Raw genomic sequence first — 16075 nt, forward strand, 5'->3', positions numbered from 1 at the left:
ACTATGAGAATGCTCATATATTGTAAATCATTATACATATTATTTTGGTGGGCTTGTTGCTCACCCTTGCTTTCTTCTTTCATCACACAACATCAGATAGACAAGATGAACAGGACCAAGCTTCCAATTCGCAAGCGGTTAGAAAATGTTCCGCAGTTTTCTGTAAGCGTCGATGCCGCCGTAGCTGAGGTAGGAGCTACCAATAGGCTAGGTTTTCAACTATTGATGAACCAGACTTATGTATAATATGAATTTTAATAATGGCAAAGAAATATAAATTTATTCAGAACCTTCTTGAGGTGTAATGGCTTATAATGTTGAATAAAATGACTTGTGTTATTTTTTTTGGGTATTCATCTCTGAGACTATAACTTGCGGTGTGTGTGTGTGTATATTGTGGGGTCACAGTACGCAGTAATTGGTTGATTGCTAAGATTAAGTGTTGTTAAGGGATATGGAACTCGTGACAACCCGAATCCCCGACCCCGGATTTGGGGGTGTTACAGAAATGGTATCAGAGCCAAGCGTTATAAACCTCAGAGATGATATGACGTTAAAATAATAAGTTCATTAAGATAATAAGAACTCTTGCCAAGTTCATAGTCGGGCTACCTAACGTAGTACTGATAGTTAAAAACCTTACGGGAACCCTTATAAATATTATGATAGTAACATAGTACGTTCTCGTATAGGGCAGCGGGGCACCGAACCCTGAGGTTCAGGAGCATCAGCATGAGGATGTTTTATTGCATGTTGGAGATCAAATTGTGAATCCGATAGAGTACCCTAACGAGGGACCGTATGAGATTCATATTGAGAATGTTGCGGTTGAGGATGTTATCCCAGAAGGGATTATTGCCGAGAAGGATCTCGTGGAGGATCCTGACGAGAATGAAGAGAGGACCGCTGAGGAATTGATGACCGTAGTCAGGGCGACTACCAGAGCAAGAATGGCCGCGAGGGTGGCACTAGAGGATGAAGAGTTACCAAGGGCCCAAAGGTTAATGAGGGCAGAAGGAGTGGGGCCTTCCACGATACCAATTATACCAGTATCAGACCCTCTTCCCGAGGTTCCTGAAGACATCCATGAGGTTCCACCAATTCCTGTTCCCTCCCCTGTACAGAGCCCAGCACCTACTGAGGAAATGCCACATTTATCTCCTGCACCATTGTCACCTGATACCGTGCTTGGTTATCCATTTGGACCCCCTGGGCCTGCACCTCCTGCACCCCATGGACTGCTAGATGCAACCACTCAGGCTTCTCTTATCGCCGATTATTACATGACTTTGGGTGGCCTGTCTGAGGCCCGTAATGTTAGGAGTGATCTGTTGGATCGACTTACTGCACCAAGGATTGAGGGCGGGGTACTTCCGGCGGGATTAGCTCATAGCATGGAAAGGATTGAGACTACCACCCGTGTTACAGCTAGAGGCCATCTTGAGGGTCAGATTGATCCAGCTCTACTTGCAACTATCTTAGACCTCATCACCTCTGTGATGGAGTAGGTTAGGGATGTCGTGCGTGCCCGCATTTCTTGATCCATGGTAGTGTGCAGAGCCAGAGCGATCAGACAAGGATTTCATGTAGCACCGCTTTTGGAGGATTAGCCTAAGTTATGAATGATTAGTTTTAATGACTAGATGATTATCTATGGTAGTACTTTTGGGATAGAAGCGATCAGATCAAATGATGTAATTCTCTTTAATGTGTTCAGTTATTGTACCCTCGAACAAATGGTTATGTATATATTCGTTAATTTCAGTTCAGATCAGTCTGTTTGTGATAAGTTCATATTGTTAATTGCACTATTAACACTTAAGAGAGTGTCATGAAGTTTATAGAACTTGAGAATTCATAATTTGCAATCATGCAAGGACGGAACGAGGGAAAGACTTAAGCAAAGTAAATAAGACAAATATCCAGAGATTCTCAAATTTTTTTTTTCCAAGCATTATGCCCCCAATAAGATTAGGGGCAAACCTTGAATGTGATAATCATGATAGTCGTAATTAAGCTATAAGGAACCCAGAATATAATGAAGTGGAAAATGAGGATTTTAAATTAAAAGATGACCCCAATTATGAGGAGAAGGAAGAAATATTTAGACTGAGAAAATAGAAGTCGAGTAAGATAGGAAGAACCAGGATGGTACTCCTATTGGGCAATCCATGGACCTGCCTAAAACAAAACTTATACTTTTACCCCTAACCACCACCTTGAGGAAACAATGTGGTGTGAAATTCTTTCAGGACCTTTAAGTCGCTAAGCTCTCAGAGTTTCAAGGAAATAGCTGACCCGGTCGAGGAAAGAGCCTGGCTAAAGGAAATACAGGAATCATTTGAGATTCTAAATGATTGACGAATCATAAAAGACTGTTTCTGTCACTTACCCTCCTAAGAGAGAGACCACCCGCCGGTGAAAGGCCAAGAAAGGCACGGAGCAAGAGGTTATGATAAACTGATTTAAGTTCAGTCAATTGTTTTCAGGAAAGTACTTCCCAAGGTTATGGAGATAGTGTAAAAGCTTTAGAACCTAAACAAAGGCAGACGAGTATGATGAATTATGAATCTAAGTTGTAAAAGTTGTCAAGATTCGTTCTGAGGACACGAATCTAGAGTACGGGATGGTTGAAATCAATGTTTATGTTGTGTTAGTTCGTGAAATAATGATAAGAGAAAGGAAAATAAAAAGAAACTGAAGTGGAAATGAATATAAAGGCAATAGAGTTTGAGGAATGATAAGGGAGTTGGGTATGAGGAAACCCTAAAGACTCGTAGCAATAGAAATAGAAAAGTATGTAATCATCAGGATGAGGGTGATTCACCACGAGTTAAAGATGATGATTGAAAGAATAAGAGATACATATATTTTATCCCCTGTAAGTTGGGAGGATTCAAGGAAACCTTGAGATAGTTCGAAGGATAAATTATGAGACGCGGATAGACTGAGGACACAAGAAAATAAGAAATTAGGAAAATTGGATGAAGGAAGTGACCTTCAAGAATGTGAAGTGTAAGACCGGTGGCTTGATACCCAGGAAGGGAGACGCCAGGTATGAGAGATATCCCAACACTGAGATGACTGTTGAGATAAACAACAAAAGTAAATACGGAATTATTAAGAAGAAGTTCACGTTGAACATAACCAATATCTTCCAGAACATCCTTGTTATTGTTACCAAATTAGGCAAGAAAAGCGGATAACCGTTGTTATCTTTTGGAGGCCATATTGATTGACCTCATTTTGAATACATATGTTATTGTGAAATTAGGCATATACTATCGAGGTGGGAAGGATTGAATAAGACACCCTTATCAGGGATATATGACTTGATTTATCCATGGAAGGATGCAAGTACCTTTTTAAAGGTGGGATTACAGATATAACTTCGATAACTTGAGACGAATTCTAGGGGAATGCATAAAGGTTGGCATTTCACACTTAATAGGGATAGTATGAGTTTTGACAGTATGAATTGGAAAGGATTAAGGTAATAACAACCTTTAGGAATCAGTGGAGAAATTTTTCAGAAGTATATAGACAATGATTTTGGTATTAATAAATGGTATCTTGATATGCCCCGTCTCTAGGGAATACAGGAGGAACGATTCAAGGATAACCTTAGAGGTTTTACAAGGAAAAAGGTAATACTCAAAATTCTCAAGAATAGAAATGTTTATAAAGGAAATATGACGTAATTATAATGATGCCAAGTGGGGCACATGTTAAACCACGAGAAAGTATGGATCGAACCAGTAAAGGTCGAAATTGTTCAGGGCAATTAGGACCTAAGATAAAAGATGTTCTAAGTATGATTGAGAGTCAGTCGTGACAGTGATTAACCTCTAAAGACTGAGGCAATAACTTATGGAAAAATGGTGATTTTTTTTACTCATCAGATTTTAAGGAAAACATCTTCACATAAGCAGTGATTGAAATGAGGTAGAAAATTTATTTGGAGGTGGTTAAAATGACATTGACTGTAAGGAAATTTTACTATCAGGAAATGCCAAAGAGGTGGCCGACACCTTAAAGGTAAGAGGATAATTATAGGCGCTTGTGCCAAAGGAATACAGTGATGATGGTTAAAGCTGTGAAGGTTGTATTATGGTTTGGAAGATTGACATTCCTTCTGATGACTGTTCAATACCCAACCGTAATAGTAGTTGGTAAAGGTTTAATTCGTGTAATCGCCATGAGCGGGCTATCTATCTCAGAAGGTACTATCTTAAGATAAGCCAGGACCATGTTTCAAAAAGGACTAGACGAACCTTTGAGTTAAGTCTTCTATTTAAGGCATATGATTAAGAATGGTATTAACCTGCTATCGTTGCTTTGATTGAAACTCTTCTGCAATTTTATCTGCTTCATGTCATATGTATGTCAGGATCAGGAGTGTTCTTCATGAATTATGAATGGTGATTATGTTAACTCCTTAGAAGAATTCTATACTACATGTATGGACTCCGTATGGTTAGATATTAAGATTTCATGGAAAGTGAATGACGGCAGTAGGTCAGTGGTGGACCATAGTAATGCAGCAATAATTCTGCGAGTAATGAGCTGATTACAATCGTGGGAGTTGTATTGGAATGGATGTTGAGATAGAGTACCACTAATCATGTCGTGTTGATGTATAAGTTATCTTTGATAGAAAAACTAGGTCGATTATTTACCTTTTGAATATTTATTCTTTCTTATCAATAGAGAGTCGTATTACTATACGAGGAAGGTTGCAGTGCAAGCATAGAATTCTAGTAACGATGATGTCTAGAATGAGATCCCAGATTCGATTTTCGATATCAAGGGAGTTTCAAAGGTGATTGGGTATAAGCTCGAGGAAGAGCATGGGTCCATAGAAATGGACGGAATAGCAAAAATATTTAGGCATGTGAAATACGATGCTATAATACTTGATGTTGATATATATACGTATATGTTTTGTTCTCCTATGACAAACCTCTATAGTTCAGAGGTAGATTCCAAGCCAGATATTTTGTGGCAGTATATTTTATATATATACAATTCTCTTCAATTCGTTCTTTTCTCTCCTTTTCATTTCATATAAGCTGAGAAGAACAACCCTTCCAGAAGGGGAGGTATTGCCGAATGACTATCTATCTGTGTGATAGAAGCCTAGTAGGATACCACATGTTGTTTAATTGCTTGTCAAGTACTAAAGGTTGGCCACCTTCTGTACTAACTATGCAATAGAACAAGTGTTCATGATCATAGTGATCTCTCAACAAATTCCTTTACTTCTATATGATTGATCAAACTTTGGAAAATAGAAACAGCTGAAAAAGGAGTAATAAAGTTATGGTGGTATTCGGAATGGAAACACATTCGTGATACTAAGGTTGACGTGGTTATTAAAAGGTAATAGAACGCTAACGAGCAAGAATATAACCAATATAATATTAGGAACGGAAGGTAGTAGTGATTACGAACTGGAAAAGAATGGGTATTGAGAAGCAAAAGCTCAAATGATAAAAGCTATAATGAGAGTCTGTGCAATAGACTTGAAAGAATTTGGAATGATCACTTAACGCGGGTTGAGTTTTCTCACGATAATAGATCGTATGTCAGGTATCGAGATGTCGTCTTATGAGATCTTTGAGGGAAGACAATGTCGATCCCCCTTATGTTAGGATGAAGTTGTAGAGCGCAAGATGCTCGGACCAGCAGTGGTCCAAAGGACCAAGGATATAATAGATTTAATCAGAGGACGGCTGGTAGTAGCCCAAGATGGGAACACGAAGTATGCTGATTTGACTCGAAAGGACAAAGAGTATGAAATAGGGGACCTAGTGTTGTTATAGGTATTCCCTTGGAAATGATTGATGAGGTTCGGAAAGAAATGAAAGCTAAGTCCACAAATTGTTGGACCCTTTGTGGTATTAAGACGTATTGGGAAGTTAGCATATGAGCTAGCCCTACCCCCGATCATGTAGCAAGTTCATAACGTGTTCCACGTATCAATGTTAAGGAAGTGTAATTCGGATGCCAGATAAATAGGGGCATATGAGCGCATGGATATGCAACCAGACGTAACCTACATGGAGCAACCAGGAAGGGTTATAGATCAAAAATGGACAAATGCTTAGGAGAAGAGTTATCAAACTAGTCAGAGTTTGATGGTAGAACCACAATGTGGGAAAATTATGTAAGAGTTAGAAAGTGCAATTCTAAGAAAGTATCCCTACTCATTTTCTATCTGATTCCGAGACGGAATCCTTTTAAGGAGGGGAGACTGTAATAACCCCAATTTTTGGAATTTTTGAAACTCTTATAAATAGTGTTTTGCTGATTATGCTGATTAAGAAAACTTTTCACGCTACACTATGAAGGGGTTCTTTTATTGATCATCTGGGATATTATTAGTACTCTATGTGGTATATAAGTGAATGTAAAGATCGTCAGAATTCAAATCTGAACACTTTGATTTTTCCCGAAAATCCACCAGATACCGAAAGAATTGAGTATAAGGTAACAGAATAAAATGGATTTAAATTCAAGGATTATAAGAGAGGATCATAAAAGGAATATAATGTATTGAGAAAGGTTAAGGGAACCTAAGTAATAAGATCCCTGGTATGATCCCTCAAACGATAAACGAAAACGAAAGTTAAGCGAACCGTATAACAGATCAGCGGTCATTAGCCAAATAATTAAAAGCTAATCAAAGGGATTAGTGAGGATGATGTCATCAAACCAATAAGAAGAGGACAAAGGAGGGAGGGTGACATCACATGGTGACATAAGCATGACCAAGCAAAGTGTGTTGTTGGTTGAATTAGAACCACACAAAAATTACAATGGTAAAAAGGTAACAAAACAAATCAAAACCAATCAACCAAGCCAAAATAATTCATTTCATCAAGATTCAAGCTTAGTAAAGATAACTAGTGGTTAATTAAAGCTTCCTTATTGATTCTCCACTCTCCAAGAAAGGTATAACCCCTCCAAACCCTAACTTTATTTGAGTAATTAGGTTAAGTTTTGTTGTTATAATTCATGAGAGGCTTGCTTGTTGTGAATGTAGAGATTAGTTGGTTTTGTAAAGTTTTTGGAGTGGTAGTTCTTGGATTGTTGATTAATGAACTTAAGTGTAGTTTAAATTCATATTTAAGAATAGTATAAATTGATAATGTGAAGTTGTTGGGGCTGTTATGATGTAGTATGAATGGAGTTTTGGTTGGGATATTGATTGTGAGATGATTGTGAGATGATTTGGAGTGGTTTAAATTTGGGTAATCGCGTAAACATAGCCGTCGTAATGTCCGTTTTACTTTAGGCTGTTTTTGTTCTTAACATTAGGACCCGTGAACTCACTGCTAGGTTTTGACCATTGCCATAATTATATAGTTCATGTTACGAGCTTCGTTTTGATATGTAGTTCGTTTGAATCCGATGAACGGTTTAGGAGAAACGACCGTTTTAAGTAACGACATTTCGCGAACGAATCATTACCCCTCACCTTACTTTGAAACATAGGTTAAAGACCTAAAATGACTAATTGGAGTATGAAACATTTATGTAAATTGTGTTAGGCAGTTGGTAAGGCACTCGCGAAAGAATCGCCTTAAAACTCGTAATGGTTAATTTATTAAAAATGGTGGAGCCGAGGGTACTCGAGCGACTTAAGAGAATCAGTAAGCGCAAAGCGAGCGTTAGAGTCTAAATTGGTTAAAGTATAGATTGATAAGTGACTTGGGTTTAATTCCAACTTATATGTTGTTTATAGGTTACCAGACTCGTCCCAAGCCATTTGTAACCCCCAGTCGCTCAGGCAAGTTTTCTACCTGTTATACTGTTGTTGTGATGTATACATATGTATATGCATTATCTTGTGATAGATGCATGATGGTTAAATTAGCAAATTTTTGCGATATATTGTAGCATGTGATATGGTATATATGCATGCCTTTTTCGTAATCTTGATACATATATCTGTTGATTCAGTTGATAATACCTATGCTAGAGATAAGAGGTATTTGCATATATCCTTAGTATAGAGGACCCAAAGGTGAATATTTTTCTAAAACCGGGAGTCGATGCTCCCAAGTATATTATATATTTATGTATATATATAGATATAGTTTTCAAAACTATGAATCAAATAAGGTTTATTCGATAACTTTATTTTATTAATGAATATTACTTTGAATATTCATTCGAGGGCTTATGACTCCGATTATTTACTAATTATTATACTTAATTTTATTAAAGAATAATGTGTCGATAATCAAACTTACTTTTGATTATTCAAACAAAGATAGTACTTTGTATAAGTATATCTTTGGTTATTTAATATTCATTGCAAGTATAAGTTTTAAAACTTCTACAATTATTTTTATAACGATTATTCTTTATGAGAATATTATTTAAATAATAATATTCAGATATTTTCTAATAAATTGGGACTGATTTATTCCATTAAATCAGCACTACTCCAAACATTCTTGAAAATGTTTGCGAGCCTTCAAAATGATTTTAAAAGTTAGAGCGGACCCCAAAACTCATTTTTTATATATTTAAGATCTTCCTTTCAAAGGGGATTTAAATATTCGCTCAAAACCTGAGGGATCCGGCTCTATGGTGTGTTTATATTCGCAACCAGGTTGCTATTTTGATAAAAGAGTTTTGATTACTTACCCAATACTCGGGAAGTAAAATTCTTGGAACAAGTTAATCCATTAACAGGCGTCGCCTGGGAAATATCGGTGAGTTTTCCTTTCCAACTAGATACGACTTCTTGGTGGAGCCGTATCAACAAGTTTCTACTTGGGGAAAGTGGGGACGAGCTTTACGTTTCAGAGTCATGGATTTCATATGAACTAGGAGTGGCGTAAGTGGTCGAGTGGCGCCGGCCCAGCCTAATTATATTGGCCCAAATGGCCTGGAAGTTCCGCTAAGACGGTCCATTCCTTAGGAATCCAGTGTTCGATTGACAAGTAAATCCGACAGGTTCTCCTCTACATGTAGAAAATGGTGGGGTTGTACTACTACGACTGATCATCGTAAGTGGTCTTCCTGGCGCGATAAACTCCCGTAATGAGTTCATCATCCAATTGGATATTTCTGCAATACTACCCAGAGCACTTTGATAGGAAGGCTACGGTTGGGCGATTGTTGAGTGTTGGCAGGGTCAAGCTTTCAAAATGATGTCTGCATCAAATGAAGTATCTCGTAACTTCATTGATATTTTAAAGATTGGTTCTATACAAGGTTTGTCCTGTAGCTTAGTCTATGGGATGAACTAATTATAACTTGAACGGTGGTAGTTGAAGTAGTATTCGGAAAAGATATAAGTATATTGGAGTATCTTGTAACTTCATCTTTTAAACTTATATCTAGTAAATGATTATCTTATGCATGACAAAGATTTTCAGAAAAACGTTGAGACAAGTTTAAATATATGAGATCACCTTGCAATGATATTTTTATACAGTTATAAACTGGAACTCTGTGTATATTATGCATGGAAGAGGACTTCCAAGATTTTGAAAAGAATATATACATATATACAGAATATTTTGCGACTTGGTCGCGGTAAGATATCAAACTTGGTTCATTTCTTCTTGACCAAGACTTTCATGAGTACTATGAGAATGCTCATATATTATAAATCATTATACATATAATTTTGGTGGGCTTGTTGCTCACCCTTGCTTTCTTCTTTCATCACACAACATCAGATAGACAAGATGAACATGACCAAACTTCCAATTCACAAGCGGTTAGAAAATGTTACGCAGTTTTCTGGAAGCGTCGATGCCGCCGTAGTTGAGGTAGGAGCTACCAATAGGCTAGGTTTTCAACTATTGATGAACCAGACTTATGTATAATATGAATTGTAATAATGGCAAAGAAATGTAAATTTATTCAGAACCTTCTTGAGGTGTAATGGCTTATTATGTGGAATAAAATGACTTGTGTTATTTTTTTTGGGTATTCATCTCTGAGACTATAACTTGCGGTGTGTGTGTGTGTATTGTGGGGTCACAGTATGCAGCAATTGGTTGATTGTTAAGATTAAGTGTTATTAAGGGATATGTAACTCGTGACAACCCGAATCCCCGACCCCGGATTTGGGGGTATTACACACATGCTCGATACAGCATCCAGAGGAGCCTTGTGGGCTAAGAGCTACAATAAAGCTTATGAATTAATTGAACCGATGGCTGCTAATGAATACCAGAATCCTTCTCAGAGACTGACTCAGGGAAAAGTAGTAGGAATTCTGGAATTGGATGCAGCAATTGCTAAAGCTGTCCAACTTAAGGCTTTGACGATGAAGGTGGACACTTTGACTAATTATGGAGTTCATCAAATCACTAGTGTCTGTGAGCTTTGTGCTGGTGCCCATGAGACTGATCAGTGTGCTATTTCTAGTGAATCAGCCCAGTTCGTGAGCAACTTTCAGCGATCGCAACAATCTGTTCCAGCCACTTATCATCCCAACAATCGCAATCATCCTAATTTCAGCTGGAGCAATGCTCAGAATGCGGTTCAACAACCTTATTAGCAGTACCCCAACTAAGCAGTACAACCCTCCTAGTTTTCAGCAACCGTAATATGCAGTGAGGCAGCAACTTCAGCTGTAACAAGCTAATGAAAAATCTGAATTAGAAGAGTTGAAGCTTATGTGCAAGAGTGAAGCTGTTTCTATCAAGACCTTGGAAAATCAAATTGGACAAATTGCCAATGCCTTGCTAAATCGTCAATCTGGTACATTACCTAGTGACACTGAAGTTCCAGGAAAGAGGGAAGCTAATGAGCAGGTGAAGGCAATCACTTTGAGGTCTGAAAAGGTTGCGAATCCCGAAAAAACTCAAGTTTCGACTGAAGAAGCTGGGGCTGAAGAAGAAGTAGAGCGGCAGGAAGCAGAAGTGGAACCAATGAAGACTACTGTTGAGCACACTCCTCCTGAGGGTAATACAGGGGAGAAACAAATCTATCCTCCACCGCCTTTTCCTAAGAAGCTGCAGAAGAAAAAGCCGGATAAGCAATTTGAGAAGTTTCTGGAGGTGTTCAAGAAACTTCATATCAACATACCTTTCGCTGAGGCTCTTGAGCAGATGCCTAGTTACGCAAAGTTTATGAAAGATATTCTCTCGCAAAAGGTGAAGCTAGATGATTTAGAGACTGTCGTTCTCACGGAGGAATGCAGTGTTGTGCTGCAACAGAAGTTGCCTCCGAAGCTTAAAGATCCAAGAAGCTTCACTATTCCATGCACTATTGGAAAAGTGTCTTTTGACAGATGCTTATGTGACTTGGGAGCTAGCATCAATCTGATGCCTTTGTCAATCTTCAAGAAGTTGAACTTGCTTGATCCAAAACCGACTTATATGAATTTGCAGTTGGCCGACCGTTCTATTACATATCCGCGAGGTATTGTGGAGGATGTCTTGGTCAAGGTCGATAAACTCATCTTCCCTGCTGATTTCGTAATTCTTGATTTCGACGAGGATAAGAAGATTCCCATAATTTTGGGAAGACCTTTCTTGGCGATTGGCCGAACCTTGATAGATGTGCAGAAGGGTGAGCTTATAATGCGAGTGCTGGATCAGGATGTAACTTTTAAGGTGTTCAATGCTATGAAATTTCCTACGAAAAATGAGGAGTGCTTAAAAGTAGAGCTGACCATATTTTTTTCCTAATTATTTTAAGCACATATTAGACATTGCTATACCGGTTTTAGTAGAAGTATTAGCTGATACAACTAAATTTTCATTTAAAAAACATACTGCTTCATCAATTCGTGCTCTTTCTGAATCAGTAGACGAGGGTATGTTATCTAAAGGAACTTGAATTTCAGTATTGTATCCTGCTCTTCTTATCTCGATTTCACGCCTGCGTCCCAACAACTGCACAGAGATCATTCAACAATCAAGCTTTAGAATCAGAGCCTAATATTAAAATAATATCGAAACAGTAGATTTATATAAATTACTACAAGACCTGAAAGAGTCAAATTACATTTTCTTCCACAAAAGAAAGAATAGATGGGCTAGGTTGTATGGCACGGAATTGTGCGTTCTTTGATATTTCAAAATCTTTCTTTTCATCTGGTTCATTCTTTTTTATAGCATCTGAATACAACAAAAAGCAATAAAAACGGTCATCATTCATAAATCCAATAAGAATCTAAACTTACTAATATAAACAACAAAGTAAGAAACCCTATGATGGCCTAGACAGGGGCTAATTCGACTATTTCATATTTGCGAGTGTGGTCAAGGGGATATCGTGCAAGGCCACATTTTCCCATTATTGTGCTTCAAGGACAGACTATAATAATATTTATTTACACTCATAAAACTGCTGCTGGAAAAACTTACATACTTTCCTGAACAATTTGGGTCGAGCCATGCAAGAAATAACTGAGAATAAGTTACAACCTCCTTCACCTATTATAGATTTTTTTATATTTGCAAAATGCATTCCTATGATAAGACTAATCTCATTCTGCATCAAATGTTCCATTATTATTTTGAAATTTACTCTAATCCACCACACTACTACATTAAACAGTTTCAAATAGATCAGAACAAGTTGCACAGGAATTATCAGTATTTGATGAATGTTTAGATGATCAATCTATTGAACAAGAAACATGCTATTGGCAACAAGCGATACGGTAATCTTTTTCAGAAATTGATAGCATGAAAACTTAAACTTACACAGATAAAAGAGGAGGAATAGAACAGTTGAATTTAGAGAGATAAAGGTAGGTGGTAATTTCTCAAGTTGAGAATACATTTTGTATTTCATAATTAAAAGAAACCAGTCGAAATTCTAACTGAAACCTAGTACTCACAGAGTTTGATCAACACTTTTAAAAGTATACTCTTTAGCCATCAGTATTGACTTGACTAAAAATACTAATGTAGTTTACTCCTGTTTTATACTTGATACTTGGCTAATCCTGACACTCTGCAGTTAAGTTCTTTGAATTTGCGTTCCTACATTTTCAATCTTTTGCCTCAATACTGTGTAAATGTCAACAAATCAATCTACCCATAATGCTACATAACCTTACATTTATAAAAACTACTAGTTTCTAAAAATATGAACTTGCTGATGGGAGCGAAAAAACCATTTATGAAATGGTAACCAGAAAGTACACCATAAAAATCAAGTGTTGCCTAACGTTTAGAGTCTTAAAGGATTCTAACTTCAAGTCTGCACAAAGCTGCTCCTAGCACCATGTTCTACCCGTACCCCGGTGAAGTATGAAGGGAAGCCCATTCTTGTACCATCACTATGATAAATCGGGTTTTAAGCACTTTTTTTTCCTAATTATTTTAAGCACATATTAGACATTGCTATACCGGTTTTAGTAGAAGTATTAGCTGATACAACTAAATTTTCATTTAAAAAACATACTGCTTCATCAATTTGTGCTCTTTCTGAATCAGTAGACGAGGGTATGTTATCTAAAGGAACTTGAATTTCAGTATTGTATCCTGCTCTTCTTATCTCGATTTCACGCCTGCGTCCCAACAGCTGCACAGAGATCATTCAGCAATCAAGCTTTAGAATCAGAGCCTAATATTAAAATAATATCGAAACAGTAGATTTATATAAATTACTACAAGACCTGAAAGAGTCAAATTACATTTTCTTCCATAAAAGAAAGAATAGATGGGCTAGGTTGTATGGCACGGAACTGTGCGTTCTTTGATATTTCAAAATCTTTCTTTTCATCTGGTTCATTCTTTTTTATAGCATCTGAATACAACAAAAAGCAATAAAAACGGTCATCATTCATAAATCCAATAAAAATCTAAACTTACTAATATAAACAACAAAGTAAGAAACGCTATGATGGCCTAGACAGGGGCTAATTCGACTATTTCATATTTGCGAGTGTGGTCAAGGGGATATCGTGCAAGGCCACATTTTCCCATTCTTTCACGCCTTTATGAATGATGGCCACATTTTCCCATTCTTTCACATCTTGATGGCCATCTTATTAGTAGTACCCCAACTAAGCAGTACAACCCTCCTAGTTTTCAGCAACCGCAATATGCAGCGAGGCAGCAACTTCAGCTGCAACAAGCTAATGAAAAATCTGAATTAGAAGAGTTGAAGCTTATGTGCAAGAGTGAAGCTGTTTCTATCAAGACCTTGGAAAATCAAATTGGACAAATTGCCAATGCCTTGCTAAATCGTCAATCTGGTACATTACCTAGTGACACTGAAGTTCCAGGAAAGAGGGAAGCTAAGGAGCAGGTGAAGGCAATCACTTTGAGGTCTGAAAATGTTGCGAATCCCGAACAAACTCAAGTTTCGACTGAAGAAGCTGGGGCTGAAGAAGAAGTAGAGCGGCAGGAAGCAGAAGTGGAACCAATGAAGAATACTGTTGAGCACACTCCTCCTGAGGGTAATACAGGGGAGAAACAAATATATCCTCCACCGCCTTTTCCTAAGAAGCTGCAGAAGAAAAAGCCGGATAAGCAATTTGAGAAGTTTCTGGAGGTGTTCAAGAAACTTCATATCAACATACCTTTCGCTGAGGCTCTTGAGCAGATGCCTAGTTACGCAAAGTTTATGAAAGATATTCTCTCGCGGAAGGTAAAGCTAGATGATTTAGAGACTGTCGCTCTCACGGAGGAATGCAGTGCTGTGCTGCAACAAAAGTTGCCTCCGAAGCTTAAAGATCCAGGAAGCTTCACTATTTCATGCACTATTGGAAAAGTGTCTTTTGACAGATGCTTATGTGACTTGGGAGCTAGCATCAATCTGATGCCTTTGTCAATCTTCAAGAAGTTGAACTTGCTTGATCCAAAACCGACTTATATGAATTTGCAGTTGGTCGACCGTTCTATTACATATCCGCGAGGTATTGTGGAGGATGTCTTGGTCAAGGTCGATAAACTCATCTTCCCTGCTGATTTCATAATTCTTGATTTCGACGAGGATAAGAAGATTCCCATAATTTTGGGAAGACCTTTCTTGGCGATTGGCCGAACCTTGATAGATGTGCAGAAGGGTGAGCTTATAATGCGAGTGCTGGATCAGGATGTAACTTTTAAGGTGTTTAATGCTATGAAATTTCCTACGAAAAATGAGGAGTGCTTAAAAGTAGAGCTGGTCGATTCCGTGGTTACTTCAGAACTTGATCAATTGCTAAGGTCTGATGCCTTAGAGAAGGCCATATTGGGGAATTCAGATAGTGAGGATGACGAAGGTGAAGAATAATTGCAATATCTGAATGTTTCTTCCTGGAAGAGGAAGATTGATATGCCTTTTGAATATCTTAGAATGGAGCAATTGAACAAAACTCCTAAACGCCTCAAGCCATCTATTGAGGAAGCTCCTGCTCTTGAGCTTAAGCCTTTACCTGAGCATTTGAGGTATGTGTTTTTAGGTGATGCATCTACTTTGCCTGTGATTATTGCATCTGACCTTTCAGGTAGCGATGAAGAGAAGCTTTTGAGGATTCTAAGAGAGTTCAAATCGGCAATTGGATGGACTATAGCAGATATTAAGGGAATCAACCCTTCTTATTGCATGCATAAAATTCTGCTAGAGGAAGGTAGTAAGCCTACAATTGAACAGCAAAGAAGGCTTAATCCGATCATGAAAGAAGTAGTGAAGAAGGAAATTCTTAAGTGGCTGGATGCAGGGATTATTTATCCCATTTCTGATAGTTCTTGGGTCAGTCCAGTTCAGTGTGTACCAAAGAAGGGAGGTATCACAGTTGTTGCTAATGAGAAGAATGAGCTCATTCCTACTCGAACAATCACGGGATGGAGAGTTTGTATGGACTACAGGAAGCTGAACAAGGCCATTAGGAAGGATCACTTTCCTCTGCCTTTCATTGACCAGATGCTTGACAGGTTGGCTGGTCACGAGTACTATTGTCTTCTGGATGGCTATTCGGGTTATAATCAGATTTGTATCGCTCCAGAAGATCAGGAGAAGACTACCTTCACTTGTCCATTTGGTACTTTCACTTTCAGACGAGTTTCTTTTGGTCTGTGTGGTGCACCAGCCACATTTCAGAGATATATGATGGCCATCTTTTCTGATATGATTGGCCAGAATGTGGAGGTGT

The sequence above is a fragment of the Apium graveolens genome, chromosome 6 (assembly GCF_009905375.1).
Source record: "Apium graveolens cultivar Ventura chromosome 6, ASM990537v1, whole genome shotgun sequence".
NCBI classification, from domain to species: domain Eukaryota; kingdom Viridiplantae; phylum Streptophyta; class Magnoliopsida; order Apiales; family Apiaceae; genus Apium; species Apium graveolens.